Raw genomic sequence first — 23,435 nt, 5'->3', positions numbered from 1 at the left:
ATGGATACATAGACTTCAGAAAATTCCTGCGACTTAACACTTAATACATTAAGGAAATTCATACATAGCAGATCTGCCACAAGGAGCGGCATTTTTAAAATGTATGTGATGGTGCCACTCAAATGGATTTACAAATCAGCGTCCTGGCCATGTGAGTATTATTAATGACATAGTTCAGGAGAATGATGGGCTCTTATGTAAGACAGTATACATCCTTTTCTTTAAAGTACTTGAAAGAGAATGTTTATGGTATCAGGTTTAATGCATTTTCTTTCTTACACTGTATCTATTGTTTAAAACTTTATCATATCATAACTACTTGTACAGTACTGTGGTTTTTCTGGAGTCTTTAGTTAATGTTTTTTTGACTATCGAAGAGTCATATGAAACTACTGAAATTCCTGTAACATCCATTTTGCTGATTGGGAGCTACATTTTTGTTAACTAAAGAGGCATCTTTGCGTTTCAGTTCTTAATAACAACAATAATAGTCATATATAAACTTAGATTAATTTTTCTAATATGACATTCTTCTTGGAACCTCCTTTGTGTTATTTTTCTCTGAATCTAGTTTCATATTCCTGAAGTACAGAGCTATCATAGTTTGGATATTTGTTGGAGATGGCTGAATCAGAAGGATTCCGAGTATTAGTGACTTGGGAAAATAAAATTGGTTTCTCGTGGGGAAGTCAGGTAAAGCAGCTCCGTAGCTGCCAGAGCCCAGTGCCGATTCCGGTCCTCCTCAGCATGTGCCTTCATTCTCCTGGTCCAGTATGTCCACTCTACCGCATCACTGTGTGTGGACGAGGGAGAAAAAGTGGCACAGGTAGTGATGCAGGGGAGGGATCTCTTTCTGTTAAGGGAAGAAGCCTACAACTCTGACCTTTACATCACAATGGCCAGAACCTAGCACCAAGCCCACCTAGCTGCAAGAAAATTTGGAAAAACGTATTAGCTTGGTGACCTTGCCCAGTTAAACAGTCTTACATTGTAGGCAGAGATATTGAGGACAGTTAGCTGTCTCTATCACCATTCACTCTGTTGAAAAGCCCAAAATGTATCTGCATATCTTTCTATTTGCAGAATGTACACATTTCTCTCCCATTATATCAATCACCTGAGGATTTTGGGCTGATATATAGTCTTTTCTTTCAGGGCCCATTGTAGGTTCATGTGGTCAGACCCACATTTTTTTACAAATACAATTACAAATAAAATTGAAAAGGGAAAAAGGGGGGGTACTTGTATACCCGACCCCCATACATACCAAATGCCCAATGTTTTGATTGGAGCAGGCAGTTGTGATATCATATACAATTTGAAGAAGGAAAAACAGAAAAAATAGTCACTGAAGCAACTAAGTTATAGCTATGATCATATTTTTACTTGGTCAGAATTATGACTTTTTGTTGAGAAAAGGAGGGAAATCCCTGGCAAGAAGACCATTGTCAACCTGCTCTGCTCTCTGGGACAGATTTCTTTGTCCTGTGCTGTCTGTTGACCTTGGTTGTGCTCTCTTAGGGTTCAGCACTTCCTTTCCTATTACCCTCTGTCCCCTTTCTGAGATCCACAGAGTATTTGCAGCTAGGTTTTTGCTGGTGCAGTTTGGGTAGAACAGTCACAGGCTGCTCTAGGTTAACATGTCTCTTTCACAGTACATTTCCAGGGGAAAAAAAATAAAGGTTTTCAATCTTTGTGCTTTTTGTCAGTTTCCTGTGCAAATGACCCCAGACAGAGGGTCCACCTGGACACAGTGGTTACATCTGACCACTGTCATCTTCTGTGTGCTAGTCTTTGTGGTTTGTTTTTCAGGATCTCTCTCAGGCCACAGGAAACTACAAATTGGACCAGTTGTTGAATATTTCCCAGTCAACACTTAGTTGTAAGCAAAGCCCGATAGTCATTTAATTTTTATTCTTTTGTAGACACACTATTTTTTCATCAGATACATCCTGAGAATTATATATTTTTTATTAGAATTTTGAAAACCCATCTCTGTGTATCTAGGTCAGGGAACTCAGTGTACTTTTCTATGAAGAGGTTTGATTCTGCCCAGCTGGTGTGGCTCAGCGGCGTGAGTGGAGCCCCATGGACTGAGAGGTCCTGATTCGATTCAAGGTCAGGGCGCATGCCCGGGTTGCAGGCTGGATCCTCAGTAGGGAGTGTGCAGGGGGCAGCTGATTGATGTTTCTCTCTCACATGGATGTTTTGTCTCTCTCTCTCTCCCTTCGTCTCTCTCTAAAAATCAATAAAGACATATTTTAAAAATGAGATTTTTCCTCCTGCGAATATTGTGTAATGGCTGGAACATAAGGATTTATTTTACAATCATTTACTTAGTTGCCAGATATATTTTGTGTCTTGCTGGTCTTTGTCAATGTATTTATAGTCCAATAACCATTCTTATTAGAAATGTGTTATATTTTTAAATATTTATGGTAATTATGATTGGATTTAAGGGGGAAATTAAATTTAAAATGTGTTCTCAATCCACTACCATTACAAAACCTCAAAAATATACCTAAAGATAAATAAATACTGCCCTGGCCAGTTTGGCTCAGCGGTTAGAACATCGGCCTGCGGTCCGGAGAGACCCGGGTTCGCTTCCCGCTAAGGTCACGTACTTCGGTTGCAGTTTGTCCCCGGCCCTGGTTGGTCGTGTGGGTGGCAGCCACTCGATGTGTCCCTTCACGTCGATGTTTCTCTCTCTCTCTCTCCCTTCCTCTCTCTCCCTCCCACTCTATCTGTACAAAAAATGGAAAAAAAATATCCTCGGGTGAGGATAAAAAAAAAAAAAGATAAATAAATACTATAACTTTACAAATAAGAATATTTAAAAAAATTTTCTTTATTAATTTTAGAGAGAGAGGAAGGGGGGGAGAGAGAGAGAGAGAATCATCGATGAGAGAGAACATCGATTAGCTGCCTCCTGCATGCCCCTACTGGGGATTGGGCCCACAACCTGGGCATGTGCCCTGACTGGGAATCGTATCAGTGACCTCTTGGTGCCTGGGTCGATGCTCAACTACTGCACCACACTGGCTGAGCAAGAATATTTAGTGAGATTATTTCCAATTTCTAAACTAATTAGGAAGACAGAGGTATTTTAATATTATCAATATAGCTTTCTTTCCACCTAAAATAAGTATCAAATAACTTTGTTATAAATGATTCATTTTTACTTTTAATTGCTGCAGTCTTTTAAATATTTGATGTTAAAATAACCAACATTTTCCAAATTTATATTTTCTCTGGGTATTTTGAAAACAGCAAAATTGAAATATTTAACTTAATAGTATATCACAACCTTTTTCATGACGGTGACAGCATGAAAAGCAGGGCGTGTGTTCTGTATAAATAGAGGTGGTGGGTCGTAGGGTGTTTATTCTCAAAGGCCATAGACCCTTCAGCCTGATGGACGGGTGGGACTCCATGTCTGGACGTGGAGGGGCTGCTGAAATCCAGAGGGCCGCCGGGCAGTGCGCAGGCGCCTTCCTTCAGCCGCAGATGTGGTGACGGGACAGACTTATCTGTAATCTGTTGTTGTTCATACGTGTTAGCCGCACTGACCTCATATGAGACTTGACTGATACACTTTTAGAGCTATCTCTTGTATACACATAAATATCTGCATGTAGCTATCTAGGTTATGGTATAATGATATGAGGAATTCTCATACTTCTTGGGTTATTTTGATAATCTGCCCACAATATTTTTTTTTCTCCAAAGGCCCTAAAGAACAACATACAGTGAATAAGTAAACAAACACTCAAGTGTTATTTTTTGTTTTGCTCTTTGACGTCAGGCAGCTAACGTGCTACCCCGTAGCCCTCGCCGGGTGTGGTGAACGAGGCAAATCAGTCCGGGGCCGCAGCTTCTCCCTCGTGTCCATCACTGTGCCTCCCGGACCTGTTTATTACATATTTACAGCTTCAGGATTGGTTTGGAAAGAAGGGGTCGTGCACTGTTTCCGCCATTGGCACCTTGGCACTTGCAGACTGTTCCGGTGGGTCCATGGGATCAAGAGACACACATGACGAGGGAAAGGGGAAGATACTTCGCCACAGGGAAGACACAGACTCGCAGGGCAGCTGCTCGGGAGAAGGGTGTGGATGGAGCAAGTCTGTGCTGTGGCTCATTTCATTTCGCTTCTTGCCGTGTCAAAAGAAAGGATATATTGTTTATGCCCCTGAGGAGACAGCGGAGCTGAAAACCGCCAAAGCGATCTAGTTGAGTGGAGAAAGGCTTGCGTTCGGAAAGAAAACCGAGGGGCGGTTTGGCATCAGCACTTGCACGGTTCATGCAGTGGACAGCCGGGAAGGCCACGCACCGGGGTGCAGGTCCCGGTAGGCGGGTGTGTGTGGTAGCGGGGTCTGGAGAACATCTCTTCTAATGTTGAAATTGTACCAGTGAAGGTTAAATGAGGACCATCCCCTGAAATTAGGGAGAGGGAGGAGGTTGGAAATTTGAGGAGAAAATGTTGTAAGGGAGCCATCTAGAAGAGTGACAGGTAAAGGACCTGGAGAGGTATGACTTTGGACAGCTTAAGCGTTACATTTGTCATTAACATAAGTGAGGCTGATGATGTTAGCTGCATGGATGCATGGATGCAGCTACCATCTATGTTATCCGTTAGATGCATGGATGTAGCTACCATCTATGTTATCCATTAGCTACATGGATGCATGGATGCAGCTACCATCTATGTTATCCGTTAGCTGCATGGATGCATGGATGCAGCTACCATCTATGTTATCCGTTAGCTGCATGGATGCATGGATGCAGCTACCATCTATGTTATCCGTTAGATGCATGGATGTAGCTACCATCTATGTTATCCATTAGCTGCATGGATGCATGGATGCAGCTACCATCTATGTTATCCGTTAGCTGCATGGATGCATGGATGCAGCTACCATCTATGTTATCCGTTAGCTGCATGGATGCATGGATGCAGCTACCATCTATGTTATCCGTTAGCTGCATGGATGCATGGATGCAGCTACCATCTATGTTATCCGTTAGCTGCATGGATGCATGGATGCAGCTACCATCTATGTTATCCGTTAGCTGCATGGATGCATGGATGCAGCTACCATCTATGTTATCCGTTAGCTGCATGGATGCATGGATGCAGCTACCATCTATGTTATCCGTTAGCTGCATGGATGCAGCTACCATCTATGTTATCCGTTAGCTGCATGGATGCAGCTACCATCTATGTTATCCGTTAGCTGCATGGATGCAGCTACCATCTATGTTATCCGTTAGCTGCATGGATGCAGAAATAGAGGTAAGGCAGGTTTAACAACAACAACAACAACAACAAAATGATGATTTTTGCTAACTAATTTTGAACAGTGAGGAATAAAAAACACAGGAGAGTAAAGGAAATATGTGAAACATTTATTTTATTTATTTTTTATCCTCACCAAGGGCATTTTTCCATTTTTTATTCAGACAGAGCAGGAGGGAGAGAGAGGAAGAGAGAGAGAGAAACATCAACGTGAAAGGGACACATCGACTGGCTGCCACCCACACGACCCAACCAGGGCCGGGGACAAACTGCAACCGAGGTACATGCCCTTAGCGGGAACCGAACCCAGGTCTCTCTGGACCTCAGACCAACGCTCTAACCGCTGAGCCAAACCAGCCAGAGCTGTGAAACATTATTTGGATTATTCATGTTATTTAAGTTGACAGGACAAGAGGACACCAGATAGGAGAGGGGTAGTTAAAATGCAGTAAGATTTGCAGCCCCTATAGCGTAGAGGAGTTGCTGGAGGCTGGGTCTTGCAGGAAGTGATATTAAATTCGAGTTGAAAGAGGTCCGAAAATGGGATGCATGAAACTGAGATCACGTATGTTATGCAGATATTTGTAATGATAAGGCTTGTGGTGAACTGCATATGTAGGGAGAAGAAGACAAGATCATTAAAGGCGAGGACTCAGGGATGCAGGGAGATAGGGTGCTGGAAGGATCATCTATCTGTGTACTGAAATCAGGAAGCATCACACAGTAACTTGTAAAGAGGATGAAAGTGAATTAGGAACCAAAGTCATCCAAAAATTCGAGTGAATGACCCAAGTATTAAGAAGTGACATCACTAAGTTTCATAACTGGTAATAATATAAAGGGATGATGAGTTTTAAAGCTGGGAATATTTAGGGATGTGTGAAGGAAAATAGTTTCAAGAATGTAATGAATAGCAGGAAAGACAACTCTCCTATATCCAGAGCCAAGGGTTCAAGGCCTTTTCAGAGGCATGGAGAATAGTTATCACTTGAGAAGACTGCACAAGCATTGACCTGTCCAGCAGAATCCAGGTTCTTTGGAACAAGAAGAATAAAGAAATGTTCAGTGTTGGCCAGTTTGGCTCAGCGATTAGAGCATCAGGTCTCAGACTCTAGGGTCTTGGGTTTGATTTCTGGTCAAGGGCACATACCTGGGTTGCAGGTTTGATCCCTGGCCCTGGTCAGGGTTGTGTGGGAGGCAACCAATCATTGTGTTCCTCTCACATCGATGTTTCTCTCTCCCTCCTTCCTTCCCACCCTATCTAAAAATCAGTGGAAAAATATCCTCGGGCGTGGATTAACAACAACAAAAAGGAAATGTTCAGAGACAATATGGAAGATAAAGTGGATTGTGCAGTGATAGGCCATGCATTTCAGAAGGCATAGTAGAAAAATTTTAGCAATTGGGGAATGATTAAAAGTGGTGGGAATAAGGAAGTTTGAGACTATTGTGTGGATTAGAGTGTATGAGATGCCTGACAGAATGAGAGACTTAGGCGTCCTGTGATGACCTACTTACACAGGATAAACTGCATAATGAAACCATTCTATCATATTTGAGATGATAGTGGTGAGACAGGAAGTGTTGGAAGGGTGAGAGTAGATTTCTGGAGCTCACTCGTGATCTCTATTGCAGTAAGCAAAGAGTTGAACAAAGTAGATATTGGGCAGAGGGAAAGCAAGTGCAAAGACTCTGAAAAAAGCAAAAGGCACTTGGTATGTTCAGAAAGATGACCAGAGGCCTGGTAGGATGAAGATAATTGAGATGAGATCAGAAATGTAGCTGAAGGCCAAATCATATAGAAACCAACAGGCAATAGAAGGACTATTTTAGTGTGCTGATTATTTAGAGTTTTGAGCAGGGGAATGATTGTATCTGACTTAGGTTTTGAATGGTTAATTTGGTGTTTGTGTAGAGGTTGGTCAGATATATAACCAGGCAAGCAAAGATGGTAGCTTAGAAAAAGGTAGAGGTATTGATAATTTGCATATATTTTGAAATGAGAGACAAATGCTTGTAGTTGGAATAGATGTACATTTGAAGACACAAGAGTCAGAGGTAATTTATGATCCTTGGTCTAGCAACTGGCAATTGGATTTACATTTACTGACATGGCTGATGGAAAAACTGTGTCTATGTGGGGAAAAGTTTTTTAAACACACTGAATTCGAGATGTTTATTAGACATGCAAGTGGAGATGTTGGTTTAAAAAGTTGGTTTTATGAGTCTGGAGTTAAATGGATGAAGTCAGTTTTGGGAATGTAAATTATATTCCTATTTTATTTTGTATACATTTTCCTTAAAATATCAGTTATATGATAGGTCTTACTTAGTCAACACTTAATATATTTTTTCTGTATATTTAAAAAATAGGAGTAACATTTTCTTCCTTTTTAACTTTTCACCCTTGCATTCTGCTTCATATTGTCTAGAAGTTATACTTTTTCTTCTATATATATTCATTCGTATTTCACAGTTTCTATCTCTATGAACATTGCCTTTTCCTTTGAGAGAACTGTCCTATTTCATTGGTGTGCTCATTAAATGCCTCTAATTTTCCTTTCATTCTGCCATTCAGCTTATTATTAAGCTTTTGTATTTTTCTCACAATAAAAAGTTTAATTTAAAAACTCTCTAATATGTTATCTGATAGATGCATTGCCATCTCATGTCACTCTGAATATAATTTTTATCTTTATTTTAATACCTTTATATGTTGCTTTCTATATTACCTTTCATTTTATTTTAAAAATGACTTCCTATTTATTGAATTTAATCTCTCTCATTTATGGGATTATATTTTCTGAATGTTTTGCTGATTCTTGGTTTTATGCCCATGTTTTGAGATTTCCTACTGGCATGTTTTGTAAGTGTGCCCTGCCCACAGTGCTGATGGGGAGCAGTTCACTGTGCCTGCCCACAGTGCTGATGGGGAGCAGTTCGCTGTGCCCTGTCCACAGTGCTGATGGGGAGCAGTTTACTGTGCCTGCCCACAGTGCTGATGGGGAGCAGTTCACTGTGCCCTGTCCACAGTGCTGATGGGGAGCAGTTTACTGTGCCCTGCCCACAGTGCTGATGGGGAGCAGTTCACTGTGCCCTGTCCACAGTGCTGATGGGGAGCAGTTTACTGTGCCTGCCCACAGTGCTGATGGGGAGCAGTTCACTGTGCCCTGTCCACAGTGCTGATGGGGAGCAGTTCACTGTGCCTGCCCACAGTGCTGATGGGGAGCAGTTCACTGTGCCCTGTCCACAGTGCTGATGGGGAGCAGTTTACTGTGCCTGCCCACAGTGCTGATGGGGAGCAGTTTACTGTGCCTGCCCACAGTGCTGATGGGGAGCAGTTCACTGTGCCTGCCCACAGTGCTGATGGGGAGCAGTTCACTGTGCCTGCCCACAGTGCTGATGGGGAGCAGTTCACTGTGCCCTGTCCACAGTGCTGATGGGGAGCAGTTTACTGTGCCTGCCCACAGTGCTGATGGGGAGCAGTTCACTGTGCCTGTCCACAGTGCTGATGGGGAGCAGTTTACTGTGCCTGCCCACAGTGCTGATGGGGAGCAGTTCACTGTGCCTGCCCACAGTGCTGATGGGGAGCAGTTCACTGTGCCTGCCCACAGTGCTGATGGGGAGCAGTTCACTGTGCCTGCCCACAGTGCTGATGGGGAGCAGTTCACTGTGCCTGCCCACAGTGCTGATGGGGAGCAGTTCACTGTGCCCTGTCCACAGTGCTGATGGGGAGCAGTTCACTGTGCCCTGTCCACAGTGCTGATGGGGAGCAGTTTACTGTGCCTGCCCACAGTGCTGATGGGGAGCAGTTCACTGTGCCCTGTCCACAGTGCTGATGGGGAGCAGTTCACTGTGCCTGCCCACAGTGCTGATGGGGAGCAGTTCACTGTGCCCTGTCCACAGTGCTGATGGGGAGCAGTTCACTGTGCCCTGTCCACAGTGCTGATGGGGAGCAGTTTACTGTGCCTGCCCACAGTGCTGATGGGGAGCAGTTCACTGTGCCCTGTCCACAGTGCTGATGGGGAGCAGTTCACTGTGCCCTGTCCACAGTGCTGATGGGGAGCAGTTTACTGTGCCCTGTCCACAGTGCTGATGGGGAACAGTTTACTGTGCCTGCCCACAGTGCTGATGGGGAGCAGTTCACTGTGCCCTGTCCACGGTGCTGATGGGGAGCAGTTTACTGTGCCCTGTCCACAGTGCTGATGGGGAGCAGTTTACTGTGCCTGCCCACAGTGCTGATGGGGAGCAGTTCACTGTGCCCTGTCCACAGTGCTGATGGGGAGCAGTTCACTGTGCCCTGTCCACAGTGCTGATGGGGAGCAGTTTACTGTGCCCTGTCCACAGTGCTGATGGGGAACAGTTTACTGTGCCTGCCCACAGTGCTGATGGGGAGCAGTTCACTGTGCCCTGTCCACAGTGCTGATGGGGAGCAGTTTACTGTGCCTGCCCACAGTGCTGATGGGGAGCAGTTTACTGTGCCTGCCCACAGTGCTGATGGGGAGCAGTTTACTGTGCCTGCCCACAGTGCTGATGGGGAGCAGTTCACTGTGCCCTGTCCACGGTGCTGATGGGGAGCAGTTCACTGTGCCCTGCCCACAGTGCTGATGGGGAGCAGTTTACTGTGCCTGCCCACAGTGCTGATGGGGAGCAGTTCACTGTGCCCTGTCCACAGTGCTGATGGGGAGCAGTTTACTGTGCCTGCCCACAGTGCTGATGGGGAGCAGTTCACTGTGCCTGCCCACAGTGCTGATGGGGAGCAGTTCACTGTGCCCTGCCCACAGTGCTGATGGGGAGCAGTTTACTGTGCCTGCCCACAGTGCTGATGGGGAGCAGTTTACTGTGCCCTGTCCACAGTGCTGATGGGGAGCAGTTTACTGTGCCCTGCCCACAGTGCTGATGGGGAGCAGTTTACTGTGCCTGCCCACAGTGCTGATGGGGAGCAGTTTACTGTGCCTGCCCACAGTGCTGATGGGGAGCAGTTTACTGTGCCCTGTCCACGGTGCTGATGGGGAGCAGTTTACTGTGCCCTGTCCACAGTGCTGATGGGGAGCAGTTTACTGTGCCTGCCCACAGTGCTGATGGGGAGCAGTTTACTGTGCCCTGTCCACAGTGCTGATGGGGAGCAGTTTACTGTGCCTGCCCAAGGTGCTGATGGGGAGCAGTTCACTGTGCCCTGTCCACGGTGCTGATGGGGAGCAGTTTACTGTGCCTGCCCACAGTGCTGATGGGGAGCAGTTTACTGTGCCCTGTCCACAGTGCTGATGGGGAGCAGTTTACTGTGCCCTGTCCACGGTGCTGATGGGGAGCAGTTTACTGTGCCCTGTCCACGGTGCTGATGGGGAGCAGTTTACTGTGCCCTGCCCACAGTGCTGATGGGGAGCAGTTTACTGTGCCTGCCCACAGTGCTGATGGGGAGCAGTTTACTGTGCCTGCCCACAGTGCTGATGGGGAGCAGTTTACTGTGCCCTGTCCACGGTGCTGATGGGGAGCAGTTTACTGTGCCCTGTCCACAGTGCTGATGGGGAGCAGTTTACTGTGCCTGCCCACAGTGCTGATGGGGAGCAGTTTACTGTGCCCTGTCCACAGTGCTGATGGGGAGCAGTTTACTGTGCCCTGTCCACAGTGCTGATGGGGAGCAGTTTACTGTGCCCTGTCCACAGTGCTGATGGGGAGCAGTTTACTGTGCCTGCCCACAGTGCTGATGGGGAGCAGTTTACTGTGCCCTGTCCACAGTGCTGATGGGGAGCAGTTTACTGTGCCTGCCCACAGTGCTGATGGGGAGCAGTTTACTGTGCCCTGTCCACAGTGCTGATGGGGAGCAGTTTACTGTGCCCTGTCCACAGTGCTGATGGGGAGCAGTTTACTGTGCCCTGTCCATAGTGCTGATGGGGAGCAGTTTACTGTGCCCTGTCCACGGTGCTGATGGGGAGCAGTTCACTGTGCCCTGTCCACAGTGCTGATGGGGAGCAGTTTACTGTGCCCTGTCCACGGTGCTGATGGGGAGCAGTTTACTGTGCCCTGTCCACGGTGCTGATGGGGAGCAGTTTACTGTGCCCTGTCCACGGTGCTGATGGGGAGCAGTTCACTGTGCCCTGTCCACAGTGCTGATGGGGAGCAGTTTACTGTGCCCTGTCCACGGTGCTGATGGGGAGCAGTTTACTGTGCCCTGTCCACAGTGCTGATGGGGAGCAGTTTACTGTGCCCTGTCCACAGTGCTGATGGGGAGCAGTTTACTGTGCCCTGTCCACAGTGCTGATGGGGAGCAGTTTACTGTGCCCTGTCCACAGTGCTGATGGGGAGCAGTTTACTGTGCCCTGTCCACGGTGCTGATGGGGAGCAGTTTACTGTGCCCTGTCCACGGTGCTGATGGGGAGCAGTTTACTGTGTCCTGTCCACAGTGCTGATGGGGAGCAGTTTACTGTGCCCTGTCCACAGTGCTGATGGGGAGCAGTTCACTGTGCCCTGTCCACAGTGCTGATGGGGAGCAGTTCACTGTGCCCTGTCCACAGTGCTGATGGGGAGCAGTTTACTGTGCCCTGTCCACAGTGCTGATGGGGAGCAGTTTACTGTGCCTGCCCACAGTGCTGATGGGGAGCAGTTCACTGTGCCTGCCCACAGTGCTGATGGGGAGCAGGGACACTCCCGCCAGAATATGCCTGTGAACTGAGGACAGGGAAGCTTTTCATTCATTTCAGCGTCTGCCCTACGGGGACTTTCCTGACTTCTGTCCAAGGGCCTGTACTCTGTACCTTCTCCCAGGCACATTTCTTTTGCTTGCTGATTAGTTAAGTGGTGAGGGGAGTACAGAGTGTAATTATCCTGGCGGCCCCTCCAAACAAACACCCCAGGGCTTTTCCCTGCTCTTAGCTTCGCCACATTTTAGTTCGGAGCAGCCCTCCCACCACGCCGGGCTGCTACTGGAATGAGAGCACTTCCGGTGTTCAGGATCAGTCTTATTTCTGAATATATAGGTCAGGCATTCTTGCAAACACTTTGTATGGAGTTAACCATTTCATTCCCACATGAGATCTATGAAATCCATCCTACCGTTATCCCCAGTTTGCACAAGAGAATAGTAGCAGAGTCCAAATAATTCCCGAAGCTTACAATATAAGATAATTGATCCAATATAAAATAATTGATCCAATCCCAGGCATTCGGCCATAGGCGTCAGGCTAATCCACTGTGATTCACTGCCAACACTCAATGATAGACTAGCCCATGTTTCCCCTTTTCTATAAACTGGTGTTCGCTTTTCTGTCCACTTTGCACCTTCCATTTCAGATTGATTCCTCTTTTTTCCGCCTGTCTTTTTTTGGTGATGTTCTAGAGTCTTTTGTTTTCTGTATGGGCTCATCTTCTGAATGTTTTAGAGCAAGGATACGTTTTATGGGTAAAATATTTTTAGCAATTTCCTATCTACATTCATAATTTTAAGCTGAGCTACAACACAGCAGCATTTCAAGGTTTCAGCACTGCTCATTGTAGCTGTTGTCATTTGTATCCTTTGTGTTTGACTATGAATAGAATCTAGGGTAAATCTGAATTCTCTTAAGTTATATACAACTTTGTGTTTATGTATACATTTTTATTTTTCTCCCATGGAAAATTATTCATTAGATCTTAAAATTTTGTAAACCACAAAAGACATATAAGAAAATGTCCGTCTGTCTATCTATCTATCTAAAGACTATACTTTATATTCTAAACAAAATGAAAAACTAAAATAATGCAGACCTATCTACAACAAATGAAAAAAAAACAAAACAAAATATTTTTCCATTGGATATATCATTAGAAATGAGAGTAAAAAGAGATCAGCAACAGCACAAAAATGCTAAATCTTAAATCTTGCAAACACATAGAAGCACAGCAAATGAACATTTCTCATTTCCTCATAAAATATGGTGTTATTTATAAACCACATAAAACACACAAAATAGCTCTAATGGTAGTAAATATGTATTATCATTCTAAATCAAGCCATAACTAATGACACTCCGGGAAAGGTTTACTTTATACTGAGGCTAGGTGTCTTGCAAATGAAAAGCTATTTAAGTGCTAAAATCAATTGACTGTATAATACCATGTTATCTGATGGGAATAGTGCACAAAAGATGCCTGGAAGTTGTTTGTTACAGTGGCTAAATGAGATTCTACCTCTGGTTACTATCAACCCCTACATTCATCATTATAAACCGCTTCATTTTTATTTTATTATATTGATTTACCTTAGCACCCAAGACAGTTTGTACTCCTACAAAATTCAGAAAACATTGATTTACTTAAATTATTCAATACTTTACTGTATGGCTATTATGTCATTTAACATTTTAGACAAATCAATACAACTTTTTTTAATTGCCTGTCAGATACCTAAGGTATTGCAAATGTGTTTTGCTGGAATCATTAATTTGTACTATGTTGATGACATTTTATAAATCAACTAGTTTAAAACAATAAAGTAGCATATATGGGGGAAAAGTGCTAGGATACGCAATGAATAATTTAAACTGTTTGGAATATATAACTGCAGAATTCTTTATTAACTTCATAATAATTTTATTTCTCGGGAAAGCTGAAAGGTAGATGGTTATCTTCTGTGGACATGGTCTATAAACTTTTTTTTTCTCTTTTAAACTCTACATAAATGTAATAGATGGGATGATAAGTAAACTTAATGTATTGTTTTTTATTTTGAGAAATCTACTCTAGAATACTTTGACCACAAGTCAAGAAACCATTGTATTTGTGAAAAAAAAAAAAATATTCTTCAAATAATAGTTTGCTATGTTTGTATATTAGAAGGGGCCAAGAGAGTTAATTAAAATGGTAAAAATAAATGTATACAACAAGGTGATTATCTAACAGTCTTATGCCTTCCTGACAGTACTATCTTTTTTCCTCATCATTCTGGAAGGAAGAGTCGTGAATGTTGACCTCTTTCTTGCACCTAGAAAGAAAGCCCCGTATGGCCGGGGATTTAGCCTATTGTACTTATTTGCTTAGATGTAATACCTGTGACACTCCTGAAGTAGTGGACATTCAGTAAATATTTGTTGAATAAGCAATGAATCCAAAAGTATAATTTTGTTCTGCCTTTTATTTAATTGGGCTACTAGCACAAACTGCTTGAGAAACCTATATTTGTGTTTGTTTTTCTACTATATTAAATAACACTTAGTTAAATAAAATATGTGCAGTATAAAAAAATGTCAAGTTTAAGTGCACACTGTGACCACATTATCTTGAAGCTGAATTTGAACCCAGAGAAACTATTGCTATAATATCACCTATACATATAGAATGAGGGGAAATATAGCAAAGATCTAACCTGGAAATAACAGTCATGCATAGTTATAGCATCCAGAAGATAGCGAGATAAGCACCGTTGGTATTTTGAAGAATAATTTTGCATTTGCATGTGAATTACTATGTTCCAGTGCCTTTCTTATCAATTCTTTTAAATACTATTAAGTATTAAAATATGTTTAGTATTATCTAGTTAAATATAGGAATATTATACACTTGAAGGGTTTATATTGTATGAATGAGTGTGTTATAATTGCCACAATTATTTAGTCATTGATTTTTATACTATGTTTTAGGCATCTATAATGATTCAGAAACACTTGTGGATAATTCATTTCAGTTGAAGAACTTTATATGTGGAAAAAAGCACACATACAAGAACTTTAAAACAAAAATATGTTGAGAGTGGAAATACAGGAAGAACTTAGTGTAGGGATATAAACTGTAATAATTCTTCTAAAACTGTATGTGATGAAGGACCACTCCCTTCCAATATGTCATAACCAATAATTTTGAAAAATCCTACAAAATAGTGAAATTCTAGAAAAATTAAAATAAAACATGTCATAAATTTTAATTTTTAGATTTAAGAGATAAGAGTGCATTTCAATAAATATACTCAAAACAAGCATGACATAAAAAAGGAAATATTCACAATATGTATCTGTTGATTATTGAAAATGAGGATATTGGAGGTAATTTAAGAAAATCACTATTGCACTTTGTCATCACACATGGTACCTAATAAAAATTTATGCATAAAAAAGTATTTTCCTGTATAAAATCTCTTTTGGTCCATTTTAAACAGGTATATTAATATTTAAATTTTTTAAAGTAGAAAATATGTTTGCTCTAATTTATCAAATCTAGAGTGGATTACAACCTCACCACTTGCAGGAGATGATATATATATTTAAATCCTTCTATGGTTTGTCAGAAACACTCTTGGAAGAGAAGGCAGTCTCAGAGATGCGTGGACAGAAGAAGAGATTAGAAAGCAGGTTCAGCATATTTATTTCAATTTTTATCCAAGTGTAGAATGTTATCCTCCATTTTTGGAATTCACCTAAAATTTTACAGTGTAAATCTATTCAATTTAAATAAGATTTTTGATAACATTTTAAAAAAATGTATTCAAGATTTATGAATCTTTTACTAATGGATCTATTTTAAGGGAAAATAAAATTCAAAACATTATATAAAATTAGTAAAGCAATTGGTGACAACTTTCAAAAATGCAACATTAAGATGATGACTTATTTCACTGATAATTGTTATTATATTATGAAATGTGTCATAGCAATCCCTAGAATTATTTTTCTTCCACTCTTCTATCTTTTCTTTGTGTCTTCGGATGTTATCCATCATTGAAAGAGCATATCTTGAGGTTGAGCAACTTTTCATCTATCTGTTGCCCATCTGTTTATCTTCTTAGGAAAAGGGTATGTTCAGGTCCTTTGCCCGTTTTTTATTTGGATTATTTGTTCAGTGTTGAGTTGTATGAGCTCTTTATATATTTTGGATATTAACCTCTTGTCAGAGCTGTTGTTTACAAATGTCTTCTCCCATTAGGTTGGTTGTCTTTTCATTTTGCTGGTAGTTTCCTTTGCTAGGCAGAGCTTTTTAGTTTGATATAGTAGAGTTCATTAATTTTTGCCTTTACTTCCCTTGCTTTTGGGGTCAAATTCATAAAATCCTTTCTAAGACTAAGGTCTATAAGTATAGTACATATGTTTTCTTCTATGTAATTTATTGTTTCAGGTCCTGTATTTAGGTCTTTGATTCATTTTGAGTTAATTTTTGTACATGACGACAAACAGTAGTCTAGTTTCATTCTTTTTTTTTTTATCCTCACCTGAGGACATTTTTCCATTTTTTTTTTTTTTTTTTTTTTGTTCAGGTAGAGTGGGAGGGAGAGAGAGGAACAGAGAGAGAGAGAGAGAGAGAGAGAGAGAGAAACATCGATGTGAAAGGAACACATCGAGTGGCTGCCACCCGCACAACCGACAAGGGCCGGGGACAAACTGCAACCGAGGTACATGCCCTTAGCGGGGACCGAACCCAGGTCTCTCAGGACCGCAGGCTGACGCTCTAACCGCTGAACCAAACCGGCCAGGGCTAGTTTCATTCTTTTTCATGTGGCTTTCCAATTTTCCCAGTAGACTTTACTGAAGAAGCTTTCTTTCTCCACTATATGTTATTGGTTTCTTTGTTGAAACTATTTTCCCATATCCATGTGGGTTTATTTCTAGGCTGTCAGTTTTGTTTAATTGGTCTGTGTGTCTAACTTTCTGCCAATACCATGCTGTTTTGATTATTGTCACTTTGTAGTATAATTTGAAGTCAGGGAGTGTGATACCTCCAGCTTTGTTCTTTTCTCTCAGAATTGCTTTGATTGTTTGTGGTGTTTTGTGGTTCCATACAAATATGATGATTCTTCATTCCATTTCTTTAAAAATGACATTGGGATTTGATGAGGATTGTATTAAATTGGTATATTGCTTTGGGTAATATGGCCCTTTTAACAATATTGATTCTTCTAATACATGAACACAGAATATCTTTCCATTTCATTGTGTTTTTTTCAATCTCTTTTAATAATACTTTGCTGTTTTCAGTATGTAGGTCCTTCTCCTCTGTTGCTAAGTTTATTTATAGGAATTGTATTCTTTTTGTTTCAATTGCTAAAGGAATTTATTTTCCATTTCTTTTTCTGAAATTTCATTGTTAGTATATAGGAATGCAATGCATATAAAAATATAGAGGCTCCTCAACAAATTAAGAATAGTTATCATAGGACCCAGCAACCCCTCTTCTGTTTATCTACCCCAAAATTTGAAAACATTTAATCTCAAAGATATATCCACTTGCATGTTTATTGCAGCATTATTTACAGTGGCAAAGACATGGTAACAATCAAGGTGTCTTTTGATAGACGATTGGTTAAAGAAGATGTGGTACATATACATAGTGGGATACTACTAGGCCGTAAAAAATGGTGAAAGACTGCCATTTGATACAACATGGGTAGGCCTTCAAAATATATTAAGCAAAATAAGTCAGACAGCAAAAGTTAAGAACCATATGATTTGACTCATAAATGGGATATAAAACTGAAAGCAACAGATGAACAAACAAGAAAAACAAACAGACAAATACTCATATAGACAACATTGTGGTGATTACCACAGGGAAAGGGGATGTGAGGGTAGTGAAGGGAAAGGGGATCAAATACATGGGGACAGAGATTTGATGTTGAGTAGTGGGCACACAGTGCAATAAACAGAGGATATGTTACAGAATTGTATACGTGAAAACTATATAATTTTATTACCAATGTTACTCTAGTAAATTTAATTTGAAAAAAATAAAAGGGAAAAAAGGATGTTGTGTTTATTTTGTGGAAGGATTAAATTATTAAATATACTAAAGGTATGAGAAACATTAACAAGTATTACTATCCAAGTCACATTTTTAAGCAGTTGGGACCAAAATGGTTTCTTACCTTAGAGTTTGTTCTATAGTTCAAACTTGGAATCATCACTTTTGTCCTTGAATATCATCGTGCCTTAGCAGGAAATAACATTTGTTTATAATCAATTTTTGTATTATTACCTAGTAGAGCAAAATTTGCTTTTAATACATGAGCCTTTATATTCACAGTCATAATACATGTAAGTAAACATATTCTTCATTTCTTTATTTTTTTGTTAATACTCACCCAAGGATATATTTTTCCATTGATTTTTAAATAGAGTAGAAAGGAGGGAGGGAGAGAGAGAGAGAAACATCGATGTGAGACAGACACTTCACTTGGTTGCCTCCCACATGACCCCAACTAGAGCTGAGGATTGAACCTGTAACCCTAAGTACGTGCCTTGACCAGGAATTGAACCTGTGCCCTTCGGTCCACAGACCAATGCTTGAACGGCTGAGCCAAGTCGACCGGGGCTAAACATAGTCTTTAGTTTGTGTCATACTAGTTTTCATGCCAAGTCTGACTAACTAAAGAAAGTAGTGTTTGATTTACATTTTAGTGTTACAGTCTTAATTTGGTACAGGATACTGCCATTAAAATATACTTCAACACAAAACTTAAAGTCCAGTTCACACCTTACACCTCTTAAGTTTCATATTTCTCAGAGCAAGATGTGTTTGTTGACAATAGATAAAATAGAATATTTCTTACTTCTCATTTCAAAATAATGAATACAATACCCGCATTCAACGTAGTCTGTGATAGAATTATCTATATATTTATGAAGTTGCAATGAAAAGATTTTTATCTGGCTTTATTTGCCCAATGAGTTGGTTTTTCATAACTTCAGCCACCTCCTCACTGTGCCCACGTATAATGCCAGTGGGAAAGAGCCCATGAACTCCCTTCTTGCAATAGATTCACCTCAAATTTCTAATCGACATCTTCAATATTGTGTTTTACTAATGTCAGGGTAAATGTATGTTATAATTTAGTTTGTTGGTCTTAGAAAATCGAAGGGCTGCCTTATAAAAAAAGGCTACAAAACACTAAGGTTTATATGTGAAATATTGTAGATCTGTTTCTACCAGCCTTTTTATTTGGCAGTCTTTCAAATAACTCTTATTTTGAAATTATTTATTGTAATAGTTTGGATGTAAATGCTGATTACTTTTTGATGATTTCATTACTTCAGTAGTTAGTAAACCTATAAATGATACTAGATTTAATGCTTCAACAATAGTTTGGATACAAAATGGACTCTGCTTTAGGAAACTGGAACAGATGATTTTGGTCTATAAATTGTAGAGATTTTTCCAGCATTGTTATTTGCTATAATAATATTTCACATTCAGAAGAGTTTTGTCTTTTTTCAGGAAAAAATTCTAGAGAAGTTTGTTTCACCACCTCTGAACTGGGTTAAAATACACATTTTACTTTCCAAATTTAGCTATCAGCATGAAGTAATTTTAAAAAAGGTTTTATTAAACATTTTTTTAAATCTGTAAAAGTTGTATTTCTTTCAAATCATAAGATGATTCACAGAGTATCACTAGTCTTTTGTATGCAATCTAGAAATATTAGAAAGTGCAGAAATCTCAGGAAAATCTATCACAATTGGAGCTGTGCTATCATTTCTCATTCTGAAGGGAAAAGCAAGGATGTGTTCCCTTGTGATATCTACTTAAAATGTGGTTTCCATAACTTCTGAGGTATCTTAGTCTGAAGTATTTTCTATGGGATATACTGTAGGCAATAGTTTATATACTAAGTTTCATTTACATTGTTGAGATATAGGATATAAATTAGAAGTATCATTGTTACTTTTTGTAGCCCTTACAATTTTTGCCGAATAAATACAATGTTTTCAACTACATCATATATTCAAACTCATTCCTACTTCCCACTGTGTTCGTGCCTCTACCCAGAATTCTCCCAGCCCACCTTCTACTCCAACTCTTTCCCAAGTTATCACCACTTTTCCTTTACATCTAATTTAAATATTTACTTACACAGGCATAATCATAGTAAGTAAATTCTATTTTCTCTCCCAAAGCACCTTATCCTATATCTTTGTAGCACGTATTCAAATTTAACGATGTGTGTATTATGTGTTATTTACAGTTAGGGACCAAGTCTTATTCATCATCCTTTATCGTTTTTAATATGCTGGTAGGAACATAGAAGGCCTTTAATGATTACATGCTGAAAGAATAGTTGGATATTATTACTTGTGATGATATAGGTTAAATATATAACTAAATGCTTTTTGGACTTCCCATTGATTCCATCTCAAACTTTCAACTGAATAATTTAAACAGCTTTATTATGGTGTTTCTGCTTGCATTTGACCCATTAAAGTCAATTTTATTTACAATTACAGCTATCTTTTTAAAAAAGGAAGCCAAATTAAATCACTTTCCTCCAAAAATGTTCCATGAATGTAATTAAAATGAAATGATTTACAAGGGCATCCTTAAGTTGAACAATGCCAGATTATCAGAAATCATTTTCTTCTTTTTAATCCTCACCTGAGGACAATTTTCCATTGATTTTTTTTCAGAGTGGGGGAGAGAGAGAAACATCTCTGTGAGAGAGACACATCGACTGGTTGCCTCCCGCATGACCCTCACCGGGGCCTGGGATCAAACCTGCAAACCAAGTACATGCCCCTGACAGGGAACTGAACCCGTGACTTTTTGGTCCGTGGGCTGATGTTCTAACCACTGAACCAAGCCAGCCAGGGCTCAGAAATCGTCTTCTGTCAGCTTTCTTCATGCTCACTATTTCAGGTATACTGTTTTTTTAATATTGTCTTCTATACACCGAGGTTATTCCTGCCGTAGAACCAGTATCGGGTAGTTCAGGCCAAACTTACAGAACCCACAGGAAAAAAAGTTCAGGAATTCACACCCAATAGGAATTAATTTCTCTCTTGTGTAACAGACGGGTAGGCAAAGAAACCTTCCAACATGCTCAGCAAATGGCTTACCAAGTATCTGTCTTAAGCTAGCCATCAGCACAACTGTGGAATCCGACCCTTGTGAAGAAAAGAGTGAAAACTAGATCTTTCTTTAAGGGGCCTGACTGGCGGGTTGGACGTACTTCATTCATTGTCCATAGCTCATGTCTCAGGGCCAGCCACCAAAGCCTGGGAATTTAGTTGGTGGCTATGGGAATGAGTGTCCCATAAACGTAGACGAAGAGCTGTCACTTATGAAGAGGAAGGAGAAGATGAGTGCAGGAGAAACGAACCATCTCTGTTCAAGTGTCTTACATTGTTTCCTTTGTTGGAGTCCAGATTTGGAAATGCTGGGTTCCTAGTTGCCACGCAGGCTCCCATTAAAATTAGTTTACTCAGATGAGTTTAACAGCCAAGTGCATATGGTCTCCCTCATTACTCTTTACTACATTTTTTTTTTCTCATAGCACTAACCTCTACCTGAAAATACCTTGCAGATATTGGCTTACTTTATTATCGTACATTTAAATATCCCGCATTCTCACTGGCCCTCCCTCAGAATGAATGCAGGTAAGCCCCTTGAGAGCGGGGCTGTGTCTGCGTGATGCTCGATGTCTACTTTCTGCCAGGATGCCCGTTGCCTAGTGCTGTCTCACAGAAGTATGGGAGGAAGGAATAGAATGTGATGCTCTGGCACATTTTTCTGGCAATGTGAAGAAAACAGTCTTATTTTTCTCTTTCTTTCCTCTCATCGTTGCATGATCCGGAATGAATAGTATAGTAGCTAAATCATGGGACTTTCTCCCAGAAGGGCGCATGATTCCTTTGTGACATGACTTTCTATTTCCCAAGCATAGGCATGGTGATACAGAAATGCAGCCACCTCTGTCATGCACAGGGACTGGCGGCCTCTGTGAGAACATCTGGAACTTGGGCTGAGAATGCGGGGTGTACAGTGTGAGTGACTTTTGCAGTAGTTCTGAAGGAGAAACAGCTGTACCTGGAAGAGCACTTTAGGAAATAGAACAGTACTTGTACTTTTGAAGTAAGAATGACCTGCCTAACGTGGGCTCTGATTCTCCAGGATAATCAGTTGTTGACCAGCTTGGAAACATTCCTGATACTCTCAAATTGATCCTAAAATATGATATTTTATTACTACTATTGCTCTGTGTCTGGTTATTTATTATTTTTTTGTTTTGTTTTGTTTTTACAGTTTTTGTTTGTGAAGGACAAATTGAACATTAATTAATTTCATTTTTGTTAACATCTCCAATTAATTGGATTTGGGTTGATCCCATTACCAGATTCCCTTACATAGACAATCTCATTAACGAGCCCCGAGATGTCACTTTAGATCCATTTGGTAGCAGAGATAGAGACATAAACTCATTACTTGATACACTCTCTGTTCTTAAATTGATGAGGTTTTCTCTGGCTATTGTTTGAAAGCAATATGCCTATAATCTTTGTTTTCTTCCTTCCATCATCCCTTTCCTTTTTCCTTCTCTTTATAAACTTATCTCTTCGAAAATTATTTTCTTTATCCCTTCCAGATATAATTTTCGAAGAGATAAGTTTATAAAGAGAAGGAAAAAGGAAAGGGATGATGGAAGGAAGAAAACAAAGACGAAAAAGTAAAGGCATACATTATTTCTTGACTATATCCCACAGTAAGATAATCTTTATTAAAAGTTACAAAAGCATTTGTATAGGCTTTTCCATAGAGCCATAGAGTTACTGTGATTTAATGCTATTCAGTTATTTGAAGATAGAAAAATATTCATGCTTGGCTATTTCTTTTAATTTCTTTTGAAACAAGTCTTTTACACAATTAATTTTATTGGAGAGTTATATTTTAAGGAAACCTCTACCAAACACATGGAGAAACGCATTAAGTAGTGATAAAAATAATTTTCAAAATAATTATAACTAGTTATAAAAATAATTTTTGCATGTTATTTCCAACATAAAAAGTACACAGAATAATATAACAGCATATACCTACCAGTGACGTTATTTTTTTCTTTATATTGAATTTATTGGTATTACATCAGTCAACAGAATTATACAGGTCTCAGGTGCACAACTCCACACCGCCTCATCTGTACACTGTCCTGTGTGCCCACACCCCAAGGCAAGTCTCCGTCCATCACCGTGTATGTTTTGAAACCAGTCTTATTCCTCACAGGAAACGAATGTGAACTGTACATCACTTATTTGGATTTCAGAGAAGAAATTAATAATACATTAAGTCTGCTGAGTATATTAGGTGAAATCTAACAGCCTACCCTACTTCAATACTCTCCTCTTACTGAAATACTGGGATCTAATTGGTGAATGGTTGTGCGGAGGGCTGGCCAGTGCTCAGGAAACAAAGCTTT

The sequence above is a fragment of the Molossus molossus genome, unplaced genomic scaffold (genome assembly GCF_014108415.1).
Source record: "Molossus molossus isolate mMolMol1 unplaced genomic scaffold, mMolMol1.p scaffold_m16_p_9, whole genome shotgun sequence".
NCBI classification, from domain to species: domain Eukaryota; kingdom Metazoa; phylum Chordata; class Mammalia; order Chiroptera; family Molossidae; genus Molossus; species Molossus molossus.
Note: the sequence above shows the minus strand (reverse complement) of the source record.